Here is a 20111-nt window from a genome sequence, read left to right on the forward strand (position 1 = left end):
GCTTAGAGATCTTATGCGTGCTAAAGGTGATGTTAGGACTATATATAATATCATGTTAGAAGACATTTACATTCATACTATTGAACATCGTCGTGATTATGAAACTAATGAATAATTTCCTTTACGTGGTGAATGCGCCACAAATAATAATGATGATGTGGTACATGGAAACTAAGATCAATATGAGGAGTTAGAAATAAATATGAGAAGATTATGTAGAATCTTAGTCTCATGGAAAATCTTAGAGACTACATGTATAGAAGAAAAGAGTGGATTCTCGATACTGGATGTGCTAATCACATGACTAGGACAAAGACATATTCCGTGAGATTCTGATAAATGATGGACCACTCAAGAATGGACTTTTGGAGACAACTCCAAGGGTAAGGTACTTGGCCTTGGTAAGGTGGGCATATCTCATGATAGCTCTGTTCAAAATGTTATGCTCGTTGAAACTCTTGGCTACAATCTTCTTTTCGAATCTAGACTTGACGACTTTGGTTTCAATGTGTTAACTTCACTAAAAGAGCCCAACCTCATACTTGTCTTATTGAAAACTCCTCTAAAGGTTGGTTATGGCATAGAAGTCTAGCACATGTTGGTATGCGTAATATAGACAAGGTTATCAAAGGAGATCACATTCTTGGTGTTAAAGATATAATCTTTGACAAAGATAGACTTTGTAGTGCTTGTCAAGCAGGAAAGAAGTTGGCAGAAGTCACACCGTAAAGAACATCATGACTACGAGATGTTCACTCGAGTTGCTTCACATGGATATTTTCGGTCCCAATGCTCACAAGAGCCTCGGTGAACATTCCTTTGGTTTAGTCATTGTTGGTGATTTTTTTCATATTTACGTAGGTGTTATTTCTTGATGATAAGTCATAGTTACAAGAAATATTAAAAAGCTTCGCCCGGAAAGTCCAAAATCAGTTTGAAGTGAAGATCAAGAAAATTCGGAGCATTAATGGGCCGGAGATCAAAAACACAAATGTGGTTACCTTTATTAATGAAGAAGCCGCGATCGCACACGGGTTCTCGGCTACATACACGCCTCAAGAAAAAAGAGTTTTCGAGTGGAAGAATTGAACTCCCACAGATGGCAAGGACAATGATTGATGAGTACAAGATGCCAAGACACTTTTGGAAGGAATCGGTGGAAACAACTTGCCACAACGCAAATAGACTCTATCTTCACAAGCTTGTTGGAAAAAAACATACGATCAACTCACCGATAACAAACCACAAGTTGGATACTTTCGACAAGCATCATGATTGAAAGTTTGCTCCCAAATATCATGAAGGTTTTCTACCCGGTTATGGATAAAATTCTGACACTTATCACATCTACAACAACATCACCTCAAAAGTTGAAGAGATGGTAGATGCGAAGTTTGATGAGACTAATGGTTCACAAGTCAAAAAATTGCCAATTGATGTAGGAGATAAATAACCTTCGGAAGCTATGCAAAATTTATCCATATAAATATTTCTCCCATGGAGGTGAAGGAAAGAACTTCATCCATTCAAGTGCAAGCTCCTAGTTTTCATTTAGGAAAACAAAATGGAGGCATGAACATGTGGTACACGTCAAGATGAATGAAATGAGGAAGTACAATAAGAAGATCCACCTCAACCTCCCTCTCCACCACCTGAAGGGAACGACAATATCGACAAGAACAATGAAGAAGAACATGACGAGGAGGAAGCTCCACTATCCACCAAGAGAAATCTATCTCGAGTTAGAACAAGAGTGTACAAGAACCATCCAGTTCGAAAAATTCTTGGCGATATGAAATCCGGGAGAATCACTGGTTCTAATCATCGTTAAGGCAACTTTTGTAAGCATTACTCATTTACGTCCAGTATTGAGCCTATGAAGGTAGAGGAAGTGCCTTAATACATGGATCTTGTGAATGCTATGAATGAAGGGCCAGAAAACTTCCAGAGAAATCAAGTTTGGACCTTAGTGGAGAAGCCAAGGACGAGCACAAGATCATTGGACCAAATGAGTATTTCGCAAGAAACAAGATGAAATGGACAAGTGCCTTAAGGCGACACTCAAGTCGAAGGTATGGAATAGGGTGAGACAAATGCCCCCGTTGCTAGATTTGAGTCCATCTGCATTCTTCTTTCTTATGCCAAACACCATGATATCACACTTTACCAAATGGACATTAAAAGTTCTTTCTTAAATTGTGAAATTGAGTAGGAAAGCTTTGGTAAAAAAAGTTCTCGTATTTGTCGATCCAAAGAAACCTAATAATGTTTATAAACTTCTCACAGCTCTCTATGGCCTTACACAAGCTCCTAGTGATTGGTACAAATGTCTAACAAAGTTCCTTATTGAAAAAGGTTTTGAGATTGGTAAGATTGATGCAACATAACACTAAAAGAAGTTAATGGTGAATTTTGCTTTTGTCAAATATATGTGGATGATATCATATTTCGATCTACTACCCTCGTGAGAAGATAGGAATGTTTATGTTCAAATAATATGAGATATCCATGATGGGTGAGCTGAAATATCACATCCGAGGTTTTCGTCAATCTGGTATGATTAAAAAGTTTAGTGGGAATTAAAACTTTTCCAAATAGAGTGCTTGTTAGATAATATTGCTAGATTGTTTTATCATAAGGGAGTGAAACCTTAAGACAACCAGTATAAACTTAGCTAGCCATAGTTGGAACCCAAGGGATTTAAATATTGTTGGAAAAGAATTTCTAAATATGTCCCTTGAATACCCAAACCAATTAAATAATTTATCTAAAGGAAATTGAGTAGGTTTTATTTTAAACAAACTCAAAAGAAAAAGGGAATTTAATAAAAATGGCCTAGAATTTATTTTGGCACGAAGAGATATTTAATAAAAATTTGGAACATATTTGCTTTTGGAACCAAAAATCAATTTCAAAAGGAAAATATAAGTGCATAACTTATATGTGGAAATTGCCCAAATGAAACGTGCGACATTTCACAAATAGTCCAATTGGAATTTAGAAAACATTCTTTGTTCAAGGGAAATTGAACTTCATTCTATGTTCACGGGAAATTCAAGTTCAAAACAAGTTTGAATTTAGAATGAATCAAGAAAAAAAGAAACAAAACAGAATAAAAAAATGACAGGAAAACAAAAAACCTGAAACTACCCACCTGCCCGCCTAAACCTAGCAAGCCCAGCAATCGCACATGAGCCGCCCCGGCTCACCCCCTCTCTGTTCTCTTGCTCCCACGTGGGTCCCATCCATGTCATCGCTAACATCCTGCGAATGCAAGCACTAGACACCACGACGTGCACAACCTCCCACTCCGGACGCTCCCCGTGTCAGGCAGCTCTGGCCACCCTGTCCTTTAAGACCACCTTACCCTCTCTTCCATTTCACCCAAACCAGCGACGCTAGACGCCGTCAGGCTGCTCGCCAGCGACCCCTCTTCGTCCACCTCTACCCTAGGTGAACCTGAAGAAATTCCGCAAACACAGCCCAGACCAAGCCCCGCCACTATCATAGCTGCAACAACCAAATGTCGGCGCACCTTCTAGCCACTATCGTCGTTCCTGAAGCCCTTCACAACCTCAACGTCAACAACCACCAAAGCTCAGCGTGGTCGCAAGATCAATGTTTGAGGATCACCAAGAGTGTCCCGGCTATGCACCTTGTCAAGTATCCACCTTGATATTGCAAACCTCACTGACCCATCTATTTGACTAGATGCGCTCAAAAACGTCAACACCATCTACGCCCGAAGCCTTTTGCCGCATGTAGGAACTCCGACGGCCTCGGTGACGTCGTTGCGGTCATCCCTAAGCCTCACCAACACCACCATTGCCCTCATCTTTCTTGCCTGCATATGTTCATGCCCTTCACCACCGCTTGGACCTCTTGGAGCATCGAGTCCAAGGAAAGTCAAAGCTAGCGCCTCCATGTACACATTTTCCGACGACGATCTCTGGTGAGCCCCTAACCATAACTCGAAGATCTAATCTAGTCTTTAGATCTAAATCGCACGATACACAACCATTCACTTAAAGGAATCGGTACGAGCCAATAGGAAGCCACCACAACAGGAAACTTATCCACAGAAAAATCAATTTAAATAAACTGATTTGATAGTTTCACAAAAACTCTCCTAGATATTATGTAAATCGTAACCTTTTATCTACAAGTCCAAATGGAGTGAAACTTTTTGTAAAATGGCCCTTATGAATTGTAATTTCACATTGGATGATAAAATTTCAAATCTGGATAATTAAAAATTCAAATTCGAACATAATGAGTTTGAATTTAAATATTTCATAACTTGCAAATTATAAATCCAAACTGATTCTTTTTGCCAATTAAACCTGGTGAAAAATACTTTCATCACTGAACACTTAAATTCAAAATTAAATAATGTAATTTTAAGTTTTAAGCAACGTACATAAGAGGCCAGAATTCAAAGGCAACTAAACCTAATTTGGTTTAATTTTGCATTAGGAATTGTTTAGTGAAACAAATGAGTCGAGTAACTATAGATTAAACTTTAGTAAGTATTTTTGACTATTACTGTAACACCCAAAATTTTTACCAAGATTTCTATTTAATAAATTTGGCCTGAATGGTTTTCAAATTTTATTTCTAGGTTTTCTGTTGACTTCAAGACTTCTCCTATTCTTGGTTTTGGGAATAATTCCTCTATAAGCTAAGCTTTTGAAGACTCTTATGTGACTCGAGGGTTTACTGCAATACTTTCCCTCCAGTGATTATTTCAGAAAAGAACTTTTTGTTTAATATAATCTTCCAACTTGATTATTCAAAACTGTTTTTTAGGGTCTAGTTTTGAACTGCAGCTACCTGTTAACATCTTCTAAAAATTCCACAATAAGCTTGACTATTACCTACTATGTTTCTGGATCAACTTTACATAATAATATAGCCAATTGTTTTGACAAGATTACGGAAATTAATTAATCTTACTTTGTGGTCCAATTGTAGATTTGCACTACAACCCCTTTAATTAAGTCTCCAAAAACTCTACCAAAATTTGTAGTAGCCAAGGTGTTCATACAAATGTGTTTTACGCAAAAACTTAGCTGATTATTTTGTTAAAATATTGTTTTTTGCCATCTTTCCTGTTTTGGTCCAAGTAGGTGCTTTACACTACAACCTCTTAATTAAAGTCTCTAACAATTCTGTAAAAAACTTGTGCAGGTCAAGGGGTTTATAGGAATGAGTTTTCTGAAAAAATATATGTTGGTCTTTTGAAATATTTGAGAACCACTTCTTGTTTTGTGTTCTGGACCAGGTTGGCCTTTTAAACTACAACCCCACTTTTTCCTTACCCAATGCTCTTGAGAATTACTGTGCTTGTAGTCCATACAATGAAACCCTTAATTACCAAACTTCAACCCTATTGGAGTTGTTTTAACCCCTGTTACATTGCCATTTTGTTTCTGTCCACAAATGGATTATTACTAGAATTGCATTGTGAAGTTGTTGAGTTGCTAAATCTAATCCTGCCATCTTTGTGCCCATCCAGTGAGACTTATGTCTGGAAATTTCCATGAATAGCAAGTGCCCCTAGATGCCATTGGCATTCTATCAAATACCTGGTGTCCCTAACCAAAAATGGCATGGTATTTTGTTTGAATGGTGGAGTTGAGCCCCAAACAAAACTAGCATGTCTAGGAAACCAAAGGTAAGGTCATTAGTCGATCTGGAGTGTTTCACACCAGCCCATGTTTCTAGCTAGCCGTAGAAATTCGTCGAGCACCTAACAGGCATGCCTAAGCATGCTCTAGAGCGCGCGTTTTCCAGCCACCAGATCGAGCCGCCGCGTCGCAGCCCCTGCCGCCCCCTCGTCACCCGCAGCAGTCTTAGCATGTGGACACACTCGCATGAGCTCCTCGTGCGCCCCTGTTATTCCTGCTGCCCCTGACGCCCCTGCTTCACCGCAGCCGCGCCGCTCATCGATAGCCACAGCGTCGGCACAGTGCTGCAGCACCACCAAAATGTCCCCAACGCGCCACCTGCACCTTGGACCACCCCTGCGTCGAGCCAGAACCTCCCCTTGACCCATCGCTCTGTAGATCCCGTTCATGTGCCCTCACCAGAGGCTGTCCCCGACGAGCTTATCCTCTCGCCGCGGCACCGACACTCCGATGCTATAAATAGGACCCCGACATCGTTAGAGCATCGCAAGTTTTCCCAGACAGCCGTAGCCAGCCCCTCTAGCTCTAATGTAAGCCAGGGCAACTTCGTTCCCAACTCCGGTGACCTTCGGCCATCATAGCCCCTCGGGTCGATTCGGTCCTATTAGTGAGCCTTTCCTCTGCCTGAGCCTATTGCTCGAACCTCCTAGATCTAGCGGAGCTGCCCCAACCCTCGCTGTGCACCTAGGACCCCTCCTAGACAGTGCTCCCTCGGAGCCAAAGCTCCCTCGCCGTGGAGGAAGGTGCTAGCACTCCCTGGCAATGACCTCAAAAAGATGCTGCTAACGTGCAACTATTCCTGACTTGATGCCTCCACGGCAACAGAGCCAGAAAAGTGCTCGTCCCAGTTGCTCAACAATTAGCAATTGTCTTGCAATGGCCCACCAGCGCGTGGGATCGTGGCAGTTTTCGAGGGTAGAGTATTCAACCCAAATTTGTTGGTTCGCCCGACAGGAAGTGAAAGGATACTCTCAAGTATTAGCAGTTGAATGTGTCACATTCAACCACACCTGAAAGATTAGTATCTGCAAGAAAAGTATCAGTAGCAAAGTAGTATGATAGCAACGGTGCCAGAAACGATCTGTTGACAGCAGACTATTCCTAACGGTTGTATCAATGGCGCCAGAAGTTGCCTGTGGACGGGAAATATTCTTTCCCGTCAACGGCGCGAGAAAAAGTATTGTAGCAGGTAGCATGAGTGTAACGAGTAACAGCAGTGGCAAGGAACAGCAGTAATGATAGCACACTCCTGAAATTCAAAAATTTGTCGTCTGCCTTTCCTTTGCCGTCTGCTGACACATGGCAAAGAGCTTCTTTGCCATCAGCTGGCGCAAAGTAGACGGCAAAGTCAACACCTAAGGCAAAAAAATTCTTTGTCGTGGGCCATCCCTATGCCGTCGGCCAGCGGACGGCAAAGGAACCACAAGTGGACGACAAAGGGGTGGCAGACGGCAAAGGGGTGCCACCGTACACCCCCTCCCACCCAATAACGGCCGCTCCCTTTGCCGTCTGCCCTCCTTCTCTTTGCCGTCGGGGGGCGGATGGCAAAGCGAGCCCCCCTAACGGTCGTCTCCCTCTCCCTCTCACTCTCATCCGCTCCGACAGTCTCCTCTGCTCCGACAGTTACTCTCTTAGCCGCTCGTCCCCCGCCCGCCGGCCGCCTCCCCTCCCGCTCGCTGCCTCCTCCCCCGCGCCCTCCTCCCCTCTCGCCGGCCGCCTCCTCCCCCGCCCCCTCCTCCCCTCCCGCCGCCACCTCCTCCCCCGCCCCCTCCTCCTTGCGGCCTCCTCAACGCGCTCTCCTCCCCAAGCCCGCCCGCGGCACCACTCCTCCCAGCCCGCCAGCCGCCTCTACTCGCGCCTGCCGGCATCCACCCCACCCCTCCGCCGGCCGTCTCCCCTCCCGCCCCCTCCTCCCCGCGCCCTCCTCCCCACGCCCTCCTCCCCGCCCGCCGGCCGCCTCCCCTCCCTCCTGCCGGCCGCCTCCCCTCCCGCCCGCCGACCGCATCCCCTCCCAGCAGCCGACCGCCTTCCCTCCCGCCCCTCCTCACAGCCCCCTCCTCCCCGGCTAGGTGAGTTTTTTATTTAATTAGATTTAGTTATTTGATTTAGTGGTAGTTGATTTAGTTAGTTGTTTTAATTAGATTTAGTTAGTTGATTCGAATAGTAGGTTTAGTGAGTTATTTGATTTGTTAATTTAGAGGTAGATTCTATTTTGTTAATTAGTGGTAGATTATTTTTTAGTTAATGATTGGTACATTTTGTTTTTGTTATTTTTTTTGCTGTTTAGTGCTATATAGGTTTAGCGATAGGTTTAGTCATAGGTTTAGATTCTACATAGTCATAATTGAAATAAGTAGAAAAAAGATGAAGAATCAAAGAAGAATAAGTAGATAAGGGAAGAAGAATAAGAAGAAGAGGAGGAGGAGGAGGAGGATAAAAAGAAGAAGAAGAAAAAGAGGAGAGAGGAGAAGAATAAAGAAGATGAAAAAGGAAAACAAGGAAGAAGAAGAAGAAGAGGGAAATGGAAAAGAAGGAAGAAGAAGAAGAAGAAGAAGAAGAAGAAGAAGAAGAAAAGGAAGGAAGGAAGAAGAAGAAGAAGAAAAGGAAGAGGAGGGAAAAAAGAAGATGATGAAGAAAAAAATGACACCCTGACACCTCGACACCCCGACACGATGCCCGAAACCCCGACACGACATCCTGACGACACCCTGGCAGAATACGCCGCCCCCGACGCCAATGACCCCCAACCCCCGACCTCCGACACCTCTTGGGCCTCTTGTTGTCCGAAAAGTCCCCAGACCACCGACCCCTGATGCCACTGACCCTGGACCCCCGACGGCACTGACCCCCGACCACCGACGCCACTAACCTCCGAACCCCGACGCCACCGACACCCGACACCACCGACCCTCGACGGCACTGTGTCCCGACGCCACTAACCCCCGACCCCCGACAACTCTTCTGCCTCCGGTTGAACGAGAAGGTGCTTTTCGGCCTTCCACAAACCGACGGGGTCATAGTTTTGTAAATTATGAGTTAGGTCACATATTTTCCGATTATGTTAATTATGAAAACATCATATTTGTGTTGATCGTGTGAATTTCAATGTGCAGTTGTTCGACGACCTCCACGTGCGTTGGACGAGCTCCGTCCTTGCGTTTGTTGGTGAGCACAGATGACTTGTCCTCCTACCCCCTTAATTTGCTCCGTACCGGTCTTCGTGCCGATGAAACTTGCTAGCTATAGGTTTCTTCAATCATGAGTATGCATGACCGGTATGCGTCTCCCGTTCGAAAGGGCGACATCTATAAATATGCATTTCTTTGCATATTTATAACCGCCATCCTTTCAAATTGTTCAACATTATCCATGGACAGCCGGAGTATGTGTAGATTGGGTTTGTTTTCCCGTATGTTGTTCTCCGGATCCAATGCGGAATATCGTCAGTGCCTCCCCTGTTGTTCTCCGGGTACACATCCTCTCTGCTTATTGCCGAGACGTGTATTAGGACAACAGCGGGGAGGTGTTGCCGAAATTCTGCATCGCATCTCGAGGAGAGCATGGGAAAAACGAACCCAGACTACACATACTCGGGTGGGAATAGGACCTATCTTTACCTATTAGCGTGTAGGTTGCATGGATGTAATAAAACTGACAAACTTGATTAGCGTATGAATATAGATGATGAATTATATATTTATTTCTTGTGCCCCCATAGGTAGCTAGGCAACATGAGTGATCGTGCTTGGATGTACATTGGTCACCCTAGTCAGAAAGACATGACCCATGAATGGTTAACAAAAACCAAGGGGTTTGTGAGATCCGCATTTGCAAATGGCCAGCAAAAAACATGGTGCCTCTGTCCAAACTGCGACAACTGGAAAAAGCAGACAAAGTTTGAAATGGGTAAACAGCTGCAGAAGTAGGGTTTTACGCTTAATTATACGGTGTGGACTTTTCATGGTGAGTCTGACCAACGTGCCAGTGCTGAGGTGATTCGTCGTCGCACCGACGAGCATGGTACCGGGATTGAAGACATGGTGCAAGACTTTGATGATGCTCGGGAATCGGACGATGAGATGGAGGAATTTGCAAAGGCCTTCTATGAAATGTTGGAGTCTTCGAAACGTCCTCTCCACGAGTAGACTGAGCTTTGTCAGCTGGATGCCATCGCGCAAGTAATGGCTCTGAAGGCTCAATTCAACCTAGGCAGAGAATGCTACGACACGATGATGACGATATTTGGACGCTTTCTACCCAAAGGCCATGTACTGCCTGCAAACCTGTACGAGTCAGAGAAAATCTTCCGTGTACTTAAGATGCCCTATGAGAAGATACATGCCTGTGAGAATGGATGTTCCTTATTTAGGCTTGAGTATGCGGCCTTGAACTATTGCCCCATTTGCTGTTCTTCCAGGTATATTCTGGTAGACGACGGAATGGGTGAGAAGAATCAGACCAAAATCCCCATTAGTGTTCTTTGGTATCTGCCAATCGTACCAAGACTTCAACGTCTTTTCATGGTCGAAGAGACGGCCAGACAGATGACATGGCACAAATTGGGCAAAAGAACCGAACTAGATGCGGATGGTAACAAGATGTTGGTACACACTTCAGATGGTTTTGCGTGGAGGCACTTCGATGCATTACATAAGGATAAATCGGAAGATCCAAGGCAACCTAGAGTTGCCATCAGCACGGATGGGTTCAATGTGTATGGTATGATGGCAGCACAATATAGTTGTTGGCCTGTATTTGTCATTCCACTAAATTTGCCACCCGGAGAGATTATGAAAAGAAAGAACATTTTACTGACGTTGATAATTCCAGGGCCCAACTATCCGGGGAAGAATATGAATGTGTGCATGCAGCCGCTTAAGGATGAGTTGCAAGAAGCCTGGGATAATGGGATCAAGACCTACGACGCGGCTACGAAAACAAATTTCAAAATGCATGTGTGGTACATGTACTCGACGCATGACTATCCGGCGTTTGCGCTATTCGCTATCTGGAGTGTGCATGGAAGGTTCCCGTGCACCACATGCAAGGAAGCTCCTCAGTTCTGTTGGCTCCAGGCTGCTCGCAAGTATTCTTGCTTCGACATGCATAGACAATTCCTGGATCCTGACCATAAGTTCAGAAAAGACAAGAAGAATTTCATCAAAGGTAGAGTTGTCAAAAACACTGCACCAGCTGCATTGATAGGCCAACAGACCGTTGATCAGTTAAACGCTCTCGAGCTTGATCCTTTGCGTCCAGGATACTTCAAAGGGTATAATACGGAAAACGCCAGGACTCACAAGTCATGCTTATGGGATCTGCCTTACTTCAAAGATCTCTGTTGCCCACACAACATTGACGTGATGCACACTGAAAAGAATATTGCGGAGGCCATTTTTTGTACATTGTTCGGCATAGAGGGGAAGTCAAAAGATAATCCTAAGGCTAGAATCGACCTGGAGGCTCTATGTGATAGACCGTTGCAAAACTTGCAACAACGGAAAGGGCCATATACGAGCTCTTCATGGTAAGTTTCTTCTTCATGTTATTTCAAATCTTGCATTTGAATGTCCGTTTCATTAATAAATAAAAAGTTTGGCTTGTCGAAACCAAATGTACAGTCTATGTGCGAGAAGAACGGCCAAGTCCCTCCGCGATGCCAGTCATTAACGTGGCGGGGATGGTGAGTTTCATTTCAGTGCAATGATCTTAAGAGTGTCCTCATGCTAACTACACATTGCAAACGATGTTTGGTGCACAATATCTCCCGAAATACATCGCACGACCCTTCTACAGTCGAGCCTTCTCCAGGGCAGCCTTCTCCAGGTGAAACAAGCCAGAGCCACCGTGCTTCACCGCTGTGATGACGATAATGGTATGTTATTTCTAGTGTTTTAATAAAAAAATAGCTGGACTTCCATAAAAATGACATAATTAGCTTAGTTAGCTCCAAGAAAGGCTAAATTTGCTAATTATCCTACGAAATGACATAATTAGCTTAGCTCAATCCAAAATGGCTTAATAAGTATAGTTTGCTCCGGAATGACCTATTTTACCCAAGTGAGCTCTGAAACGACGTATATTTAGCTAGGGTTCAACCTAGATGACATAATTAGCTTAGTTAGCTCCTAAACAGTCTATTTAATAAAACATGACCTATACTTAGCTAATTATCCTCGAAATGACATAATTAGCTCCAAAAGGGCATTGTAATCCAATTTAGCCCGAAGAAGGGGACAAGAGGAGAAGAAAGAGGAAAAATGAAAGGAAGGAAGAAGAAGAGGAGAAGAAGAAGGAGAGGGAGGAGGATAAGCAGAAGGAGAAGAAGGAGGAGAAGAAGGAGCTCCTTCCTTTCATTTTTCCTCCTCCTTCTTCCTCCTTCTTCCTCCTTCTTCCTCCTTCTCCTTCTTCTTTTCTTCTTCTTCTCCTCTTCCTTCTCCTTCTCCTCCTCCTCCTCCTCCTCCTCGTCCTTCTTTTACTTCCTCTTCTCTTTCTCTTCTTCTACGTAGCTTAGACTCATCCAAGAAAGGCTAAATTGGCTAATTATCCTATGAAATGACATAATTATCTTAGTTAGCTCCAAAATGACCTATTCCCCCTAACTTAGGTATTAAATGGCCTATAATTAGCCTAGCTAGATCCAGAATGGCTTAATAAGCATAGTTTGCTCCGAAATGACCTATTTTACCCAAGTTAGCTCCAAAACAACGTATAGTTACCTGGGGTTCCACCTAGAAGACATAATTAGCTTAGTTAGCTCCTAAATGGTCTATTTAATAAAACATGACCTATACTTAGCTAATTATCCTCGAAATGACATAATTAGCTCCAAAAAGGCATTCTAAGCCAATTTAGCCCGAAGAAGGGGACAAGAGGAGAAGAAAGAGGAAAAATGAAAGGAAGGAAGAAGAAGAAGAAGAGAAGAAGAAGAAGGAGAGGGAGGAGGATAAGAAGAAGGAGAATAAGGAGGAGAAGAAGGAGAAGGAGCTCCTCCGTCTCCTTCTTCATCCTCCTTCTTCCTCCTTCTCAATCTCCTTCTTCTTTTCTTCTTCTTCTCCTCTTCCTTCTCCTTCTCCTCCTCCTCCTCCTCCTCCTTCTTTGACTTCTTCTTCTCTTTCTCTTCTTCTACGTAGATTAGACTCATCCAAGAAAGGCTAAATTGGCTAATTATCCTACGAAATGACATAATTAGCTTAGTTAGCTCCAAAATGACCTATTTAATAGAAAATGACCTACAGTTAGCTGAGTTCTCTCCAAAATGACATAATAAGGCTTACGTAGCTGCAAGATGACCTATTCCCCCTAACTTAGGTATTAAATGGCCTACAATTAGCCAAGGTATATCCAAAATGGCTTAATAAGCATAGTTTGCTCCGGAATGATCTATTTTACCCAAGTTAGCTCCAAAACGACGTATAGTTAGCTAGGGTTCCACCTAGATGACATAATTAGCTTAGTTAGCTCCTAAATGGTCTATTTAATAAAACATGACCTATAGTTAGCTAATTATCCTCGAAATGACATAATTAGCTCCAAAAAGGCATTCTTAGCCAATTTAGCCCGAAGAAGGGGACAAGAGGAAAAGAAAGAGGAAAAATGAAAGGAAGGAAGAAGAAGAATAAGAGAAGAAGAAGAAGGAGAAGGAGGAGGATAAGAAGAAGGAGAAGAAGGAGGAGAAGAAGGGGAAGGAGCTGATCCTTCTCCTACTTCTTCCTCCTTCTTCCTCCTTCTCCTTCTGCTTCTTCTTTTCTTCTTTTATTCTTCTTCTCCTCTCGCTTCGCCTTCTCCTCCTCCTCCTCCTCTTCCTCCTCCTCCTTCTTATACTTCTTCTTCTCTTTCTCTTCTTGTATATAGCTTAGACTCATCCAAGAAAGGCTAAATTGGCTAATTATCCTACGAAATGACATAATTAGCTTAGTTAGCTCCAAAATGACCTATTTAATAAAAAATGACCTACAGTTAGCTCAGTTCTCTCCTAAATGACATAATAAGGCTTACGTAGCTGCAAGATGACCTATTCCCCCTAACTTAGGTATTAAATGGCCTATAATTAGCCTAGCTAGATCCAAAATGGCTTAAGAAGCATAGTTTGCTCCGGAATGACCTATTTTACCCAAGTAAGCTCTGAAACGACCTATAGTTAGCTAGGGTTCCACCTAGATGACATAATTAGCCTAGTTAGATCCTAAATGGTCTATTTAATAAAACATGACCTGTACTTAGCTAATTATCCTCGAAATGACATAATTAGCTCCAAAAAGGCATTCTTAGCCAATTTAGCCCGAAGAAGGGGACAAGAGGAGAAGAAAGAGGAAAAATGAAAGGAAGGAAGAAGAAGAAGAAGAGAAGAAGAAGAAGGAGAAGGAGGAGGATAAGAAGAAGGAGAAGAAGGAGGAGAAGAAGGAGAAGGAGCTCCTCCTTCTCCTTCTTCTACCTCCTTCTTCATCCTTCTCCTTCTCCTTCTTCTTTTCTTCTTTTCTCCACTTCCTTCTCCCTCTCCTCCTCCTCCTCCTCCTCCTTCTTTTACTTCTTCTTCTCTTTCTCTTCTTCTATATAGCTTAGACTCATCCAAGAAAGGCTAAATTGGCTAATTATCCTACGAAATGACATAATTAGCTTAGTTAGCTCCAAAATGAACTATTTAATAAAAAATGACCTACAGTTAGCTCAGTTCTCTCCTAAATGACATAATAAGGCTTACGTAGCTGCAAGATGACCTATTCCCCCTAACTTAGGTATTAAATGGCCTATAATTAGCCTAGCTAGATCCAAAATGGCTTAATAAGCATAGTTTGCTCCGGGATGACCTATTTTACCCAAGTTAGCTTCAAAACGACCTATAGTTAGCTAGGGTTCCACCTAAATGACATAATTAGCTTAGTTAGCTCCTAAATGGTCTGTACTTAGCTAATTTCTCTCCGAAATAACCTATATATACACTTCTTAATCTAGTATTGTTCTTCTAACTGTCGTATTTGTCATTTTGCAGATTACCTTCACTTCACGGGAAGCTTGGATTATATTGATGGAATGCTTGAAGATGATTTCTTGGACCATGGCTTGTATTGAAACTATTGTAGTATATGGATATATATGAAACTTTGTATGCATGTGGATGAAACTGGTGTAATATATGGCTTGGTACGGATGCAACTTGCATAATATGTATGCACTATGGATGAGAGTTATTTTAATATGGTTATGAGTACGGAAAGAAATTTATTTATGTCAAATATATATATATATATATCCTGATTATTGTTGAAAATGCTGGATATAGTAAAAAATAAATTAAAAAGGGGTTGGTTCCCCCCTTTGCCTCTGCCCCCACATGGCAAAGGGGTGCAGGCAGACGGGAAAGGGGGGAATCTGCCCCCTCTCTCCACTCTTTGCCGTCTGCCCCCACATGGCAAAGGGGTGTAGGCAGACGACAAAGGGGGGAATCTGCCCCCTCTCTCTCCCCTCTTTGCCGTCTACCCCCGCATGGCAAAGGGGGGGTGGGCAGACGGCAAAGGGGTGAATCAGCCCCCTCTCTCTCCCCTCTGCGCCGTCTGCCCCCACAAGGCAAAGGGGGATGGCAGACGGCAAAGAGAGGAGGCCTGCCGTTAACACTTAACGGTGCCGCTGCAGTATATGCCGTCCCAGTTAATTTTCCGTCTGCCCCCTCATGGCAAAGATTCTTTCCCGTCCTCTTTACCAAACCAGACGGCAAATAACCTCTTCACCGGATTTTTTTTATCGTCTAGTTTGCCGTCTGCTGACCGACGACAAAGCCTTTGCCGTCCGTGGTGCCCCCCTTTGCCGTCCGCCGTGGCAGACGGCAAATTTATGAATTCCAGTAGTGGCAGTAGCAAGTAGCAACGGTAGCAAGTAGCAGCAGTAGCAAGAAACAGTAGTAATAGCAGCAGTGCAAAACAAGTAATAGTAGCAGCAATAGTAGTAACAGCAGCAGAGCAAAACAAGTAAAGTAGCAGCAAGAGTAGTAAGAGTAACAGAGCAAAACAAGTAACAGTAGTGGGACAAACTCGTAGGCAATGGGTCAGTGATTTGTTTGGATGACATTCATCATGTAACAGTTATAACACGGAGATATATGTAGCTAGCTCCCGTTCGTCAATGTGATGTAGGCATGCATTTCGTGTGTCGTCATACGTGCTTAGGGAAAAGAACTTGCATGCCATCTATTGTCCATCCCTCCTGTGGCAACGGGGTCCAAGAGGATACTACGGGATATTAAGGTTCTCCTTTCAATAAAGAACCGGAACAATGCATTAGCACTTCGTGAACACATGAACTCCTCAAACTATGGTCATCACCTTGAGTGGTGCCGGATCATAACACATAGTAGGTAACTACAACTTGCAAGATCGGATCTAAAACACACATATATTGGTGACAACATAATAATTTTAGATCTGAAATCATGGCACTCGGGCCCTAGTGACAAGCATTAAGCATGGCAAAGTAGTAGCAACATCAATCTCAGAACATAATGGATACTAGGGATCAATTCCCGTCAAAACTAACTCGATTACATGATAGATCTCATCCTACTCATCACCGCCCAGCGAGCCTATGAATAGATTACTCACGAACGATGAAGAGCTTCATGGAATTAGAGAGGGAAGAAGGTTGATGATAACGATGGCGACGATTTCCCCTCTCCGGAGCCCAAAACGGACTCCAGATCTACCCTCCAGATGAAGAACAGGATGTGGCGGCGCCTCCGTATCGCAAACGCGATGAAATCTTTTCTCTTGATTTTTTCTGGGACGAAAGGGAATAAATAGAGCTGAGTTTGGGGGCGGCAGAGCCACGTGGGCCCCACAAGCTTGGTAGCCGCCCCTAGGGGGCGGCGGCTACAGGGCTTGTGGCCCACTGGCCCGTCCCCTCCGGTGGATCTTTGCGCAGGTATTTTTCATATTTTATAGAAATATTCTCCGTAAATTTTCAGGACGTGCCGAGAACTTTCATTTTTGCACAAAAACAACACCATGGCAATTCTGCTGAAAACAGCGTCAGTCCGGGTTAGTTCCATTCAAATCATGCAAATTAGAGTCCAAAATAAGGGCAAAAGAGTTTGGAAAAGTAGATACGATGGAGACGTATCAACTCCCCCAAGCTTAAAACCTTGCTTGCCCTCAAGCAACTCAGTTGACCAACTGAAAGAGAAAGAAAAACTTTGACAAACTCTGTTTGATGTTGTTGTTGCAACTATGTCTATCTCATAACCAGAATTTCAGCAAGATCACAAGTTAACCACATAAGCAAGTGACACATAGGTCTCACGGCAAACTAATATCAATGGCATAATCAGCTAGAGAGAAAATAATAATGAGTTTCACATACCAACAATTGAATCAAAACAAGAATGAAGCAATATGAATAAGTGGTATCTCGCTAGCTCTTTTTGAGAGCACAAAACATAAGTGCAGAGCACTTTCAAAGATCAAGGGCTGACTAAACATTGTAATTCATAGCAACGAGGATCCAATCATAGTCATACTCAATATGAATCAAAAGCAAAGCATAAAAATGACAGAGGTGCTCTCTAATCGGTGCTTATACAAGAAGAGGATGACTCAACAGGAAAATAAATAGACATGCCCTTCACAGAGGGAAGCATTAATTTACAGAGGTGCCAGAGCTCAAGCTTTGAAAACAGAGATAATAATTTTGGGTGGCATGCTTTCATTGTCAACGCAGTGACCAAGAGTTCTCAATATCTTCCATGCTACTCATGCTATAGGCGGTTCCGAAACAGAAAAGTAAAGTTTTAACTCCCCCACCTCCAATCAATCACACTACACGGCTAGCCGAATCCTCAGGTACCGTCCATACTAACATCAATCCGGGGGGGAGTCTTGTCTTACACTTATGTTTTCGATTAAAGCGTGGAACTCGGCATTCCAATTACCGAACCCTTTCTCGTGAATGATAGTGAATAAACACATGTCTAGGATAACACACCTAACATGGAAGATTTCAATAGCCCCCTGTCACCACATGAGCGGTTCGGGCATGCAAAACAGATTATTTCTTCAAGGTCTAGAGAATAGCACATGCAAATTTACATGGAACGGAAAGTAGATACCGCATATAGGCAGGTATGGTGGACTCTCATGGAAAAACTTTTGGGTTTATGGAATGGATGCACAAGCAGTATTCCGCTTAGTACAAGTGAAGTCTAGCAAAAGACTGGGAAGCGACCAACTAGAGAGCGACAGGAGTCATCAAGATGCAATGAGTGCAAGCATGAACACGATATAAATCATTGAGTGCAAGCATGAACAGGATATAAATCACCACGAATACAAACATCATAGAGGCTATGTTGATTTTGTTTCAACTACATGCATGAACATGCGCCAAGTCAAGCCACTTTAATCATTCAAAGGAGAATACCATCCTATCATACTACATCATAGTCATCTCAAAATCTATGTTGGCATGCAAGACAAACCATTATAAGCTCTCAGCTAATTAAGCATGGCATCAGAAACTATGATCTCTAAGTTGTCATTGCAAACATGGTTCTCTCACAACAAAACTGAATCTGGGACGACAAGCTAGTCATATTTACAAAAAAAAATAGATAGAGTTCATACCAGCTTTTCCAGTCTCAGTCACTTCATCATATATGATCATTATTGCATTTCACTTGCACGATCGAACGATGTGAACAATAATAAGAGTGCTCGTGCATTGGACTAAGCTGAATCTGCAGGCAAACACAAAGGAGAAGAGAAAGTAATATGGCTCTTTGAAAGCTAAACAACTATGCATGCAAGAGCCACTAAACATTGTAACCAATATCTTCTACCTTGACCCAAAGAAAAAGAAAACCATTTACACGGGAAAACTCTCAACAAGCAAAAGAAGAAAGGAAAATCTTTTTGGGTGTTCTCAAAAGGTAACAAAACAAGAAAACAAGAAAACGAAAATAAACTAGCATGGATAATATAGTGGCTAAGTGTAAACACCGACTAACAAAGTGAAAGCATAATCATGAATGTAAGGTCGGTGAGAACACGTACTACCCCAAGCTTAGGCTTTTGGCCTAGCTTGGTCTACTCCCATGGATGGTCCTGGCGAAACCCAAAATCATAATGGGTGTTATATGGGAGTGTTGCAGCCACTGCCTGAATAGCTGCCTCATGAAGACGAGCAGCCATCGCCTCCCTCTCATACTCCTCTGCCTCTCCTATGGTTATGTAGTATCTCCGTTTTACCTAAAAGTCAAAGAAAGCAGGAGCAGGAAGGGTAATATGGAAAACACGTAGCCGGTTAAATATCAAACGATATAGGAGGGATTCATCATCCCTCTCATGGAACTGGTAGCGTGCTAGAGCGACACGATCAAGGTAGGCTGTACGGAGAGGGGGGTCTCCTGAACGGATGGGTACTCCAAGAAACTTTGCTAAGCGTGTAGCATAAATTCCACCAAAGAAATCCCCATCAATGGCATTATTATTCAGCCTCCTTGCTATTATAGCTCCCATGTTGAAGCTCCTGTCACCTGTTACTGTGCTCTTAAGGATACTAAGGTCGGATGCACATAGGTGACAATGTGCACCCTTGTCGTTAATGCATCTACCTATGAAGAGGGAAAACTAGTGCAAGGCAGGGAAATGAATGCTTCCTATGGTAGCTTGCGTGATGTCTCTAGTTTCTCAAACAGTTATATTAGAGACAAAATCTCTAACCGAAGACTTAGTAGGATCATTAACACTACCCCCATCGGGTATCTTGCAAATCCTATTGAAATCCTCCAAATCCATGGTGTAGGATTTATCATACAGATCAAACAGTATGGATGAGTCACGGCCAACTGAAAATTTAAATCTACGCACGAAAGAGGCAATGAGCATAGCATACTGTTCACATTTACCTGAGAGGAATTCTTCTAACCCGGCATTGCGGACAAGTGTATCAAACTCATCCTTGAAGCTTGCTTCGCTCATGAACACATCGGAAGGCCATTCACATGGTTGTACCGGTGCGTCCCTTTGTTGATAAGGATCGGGCTCCCAAATAGAAAGGAGGGGACCCTTCTTACTTGAGGAACCACCATGAAACTTCCTCCTGAACATAATTTCCTTTTGCTGAAATTTTTGAAGTTCAAGAGAAAACTGAATGATGACCAACCACACCTTGTAGCAATTACTCCTACTAGTGCCTAGAGACCGTATCACGTGCTAAAACTACTTGGGACCAGCTAAAATCAACATTTCAAGCTCAAAACAGGGTCACCAAGGTAGCAAGAATACGCGAAGGATAAAGCGCTAGAGAAAAAACTAATTGGACCAATGGAGGAGTCACTTACCAAGGAGTAATTTCCCCAAAACGGTTCGGAGAATGGTGCTTTGAGCAAGGAGATCGAAAATCTCAGCCAAAGGAGCAAGAACATGGGTTTGAGCT

The sequence above is a fragment of the Hordeum vulgare genome, chromosome 5H, assembly GCF_904849725.1.
Source record: "Hordeum vulgare subsp. vulgare chromosome 5H, MorexV3_pseudomolecules_assembly, whole genome shotgun sequence".
In the NCBI taxonomy this organism is placed as follows: domain Eukaryota; kingdom Viridiplantae; phylum Streptophyta; class Magnoliopsida; order Poales; family Poaceae; genus Hordeum; species Hordeum vulgare.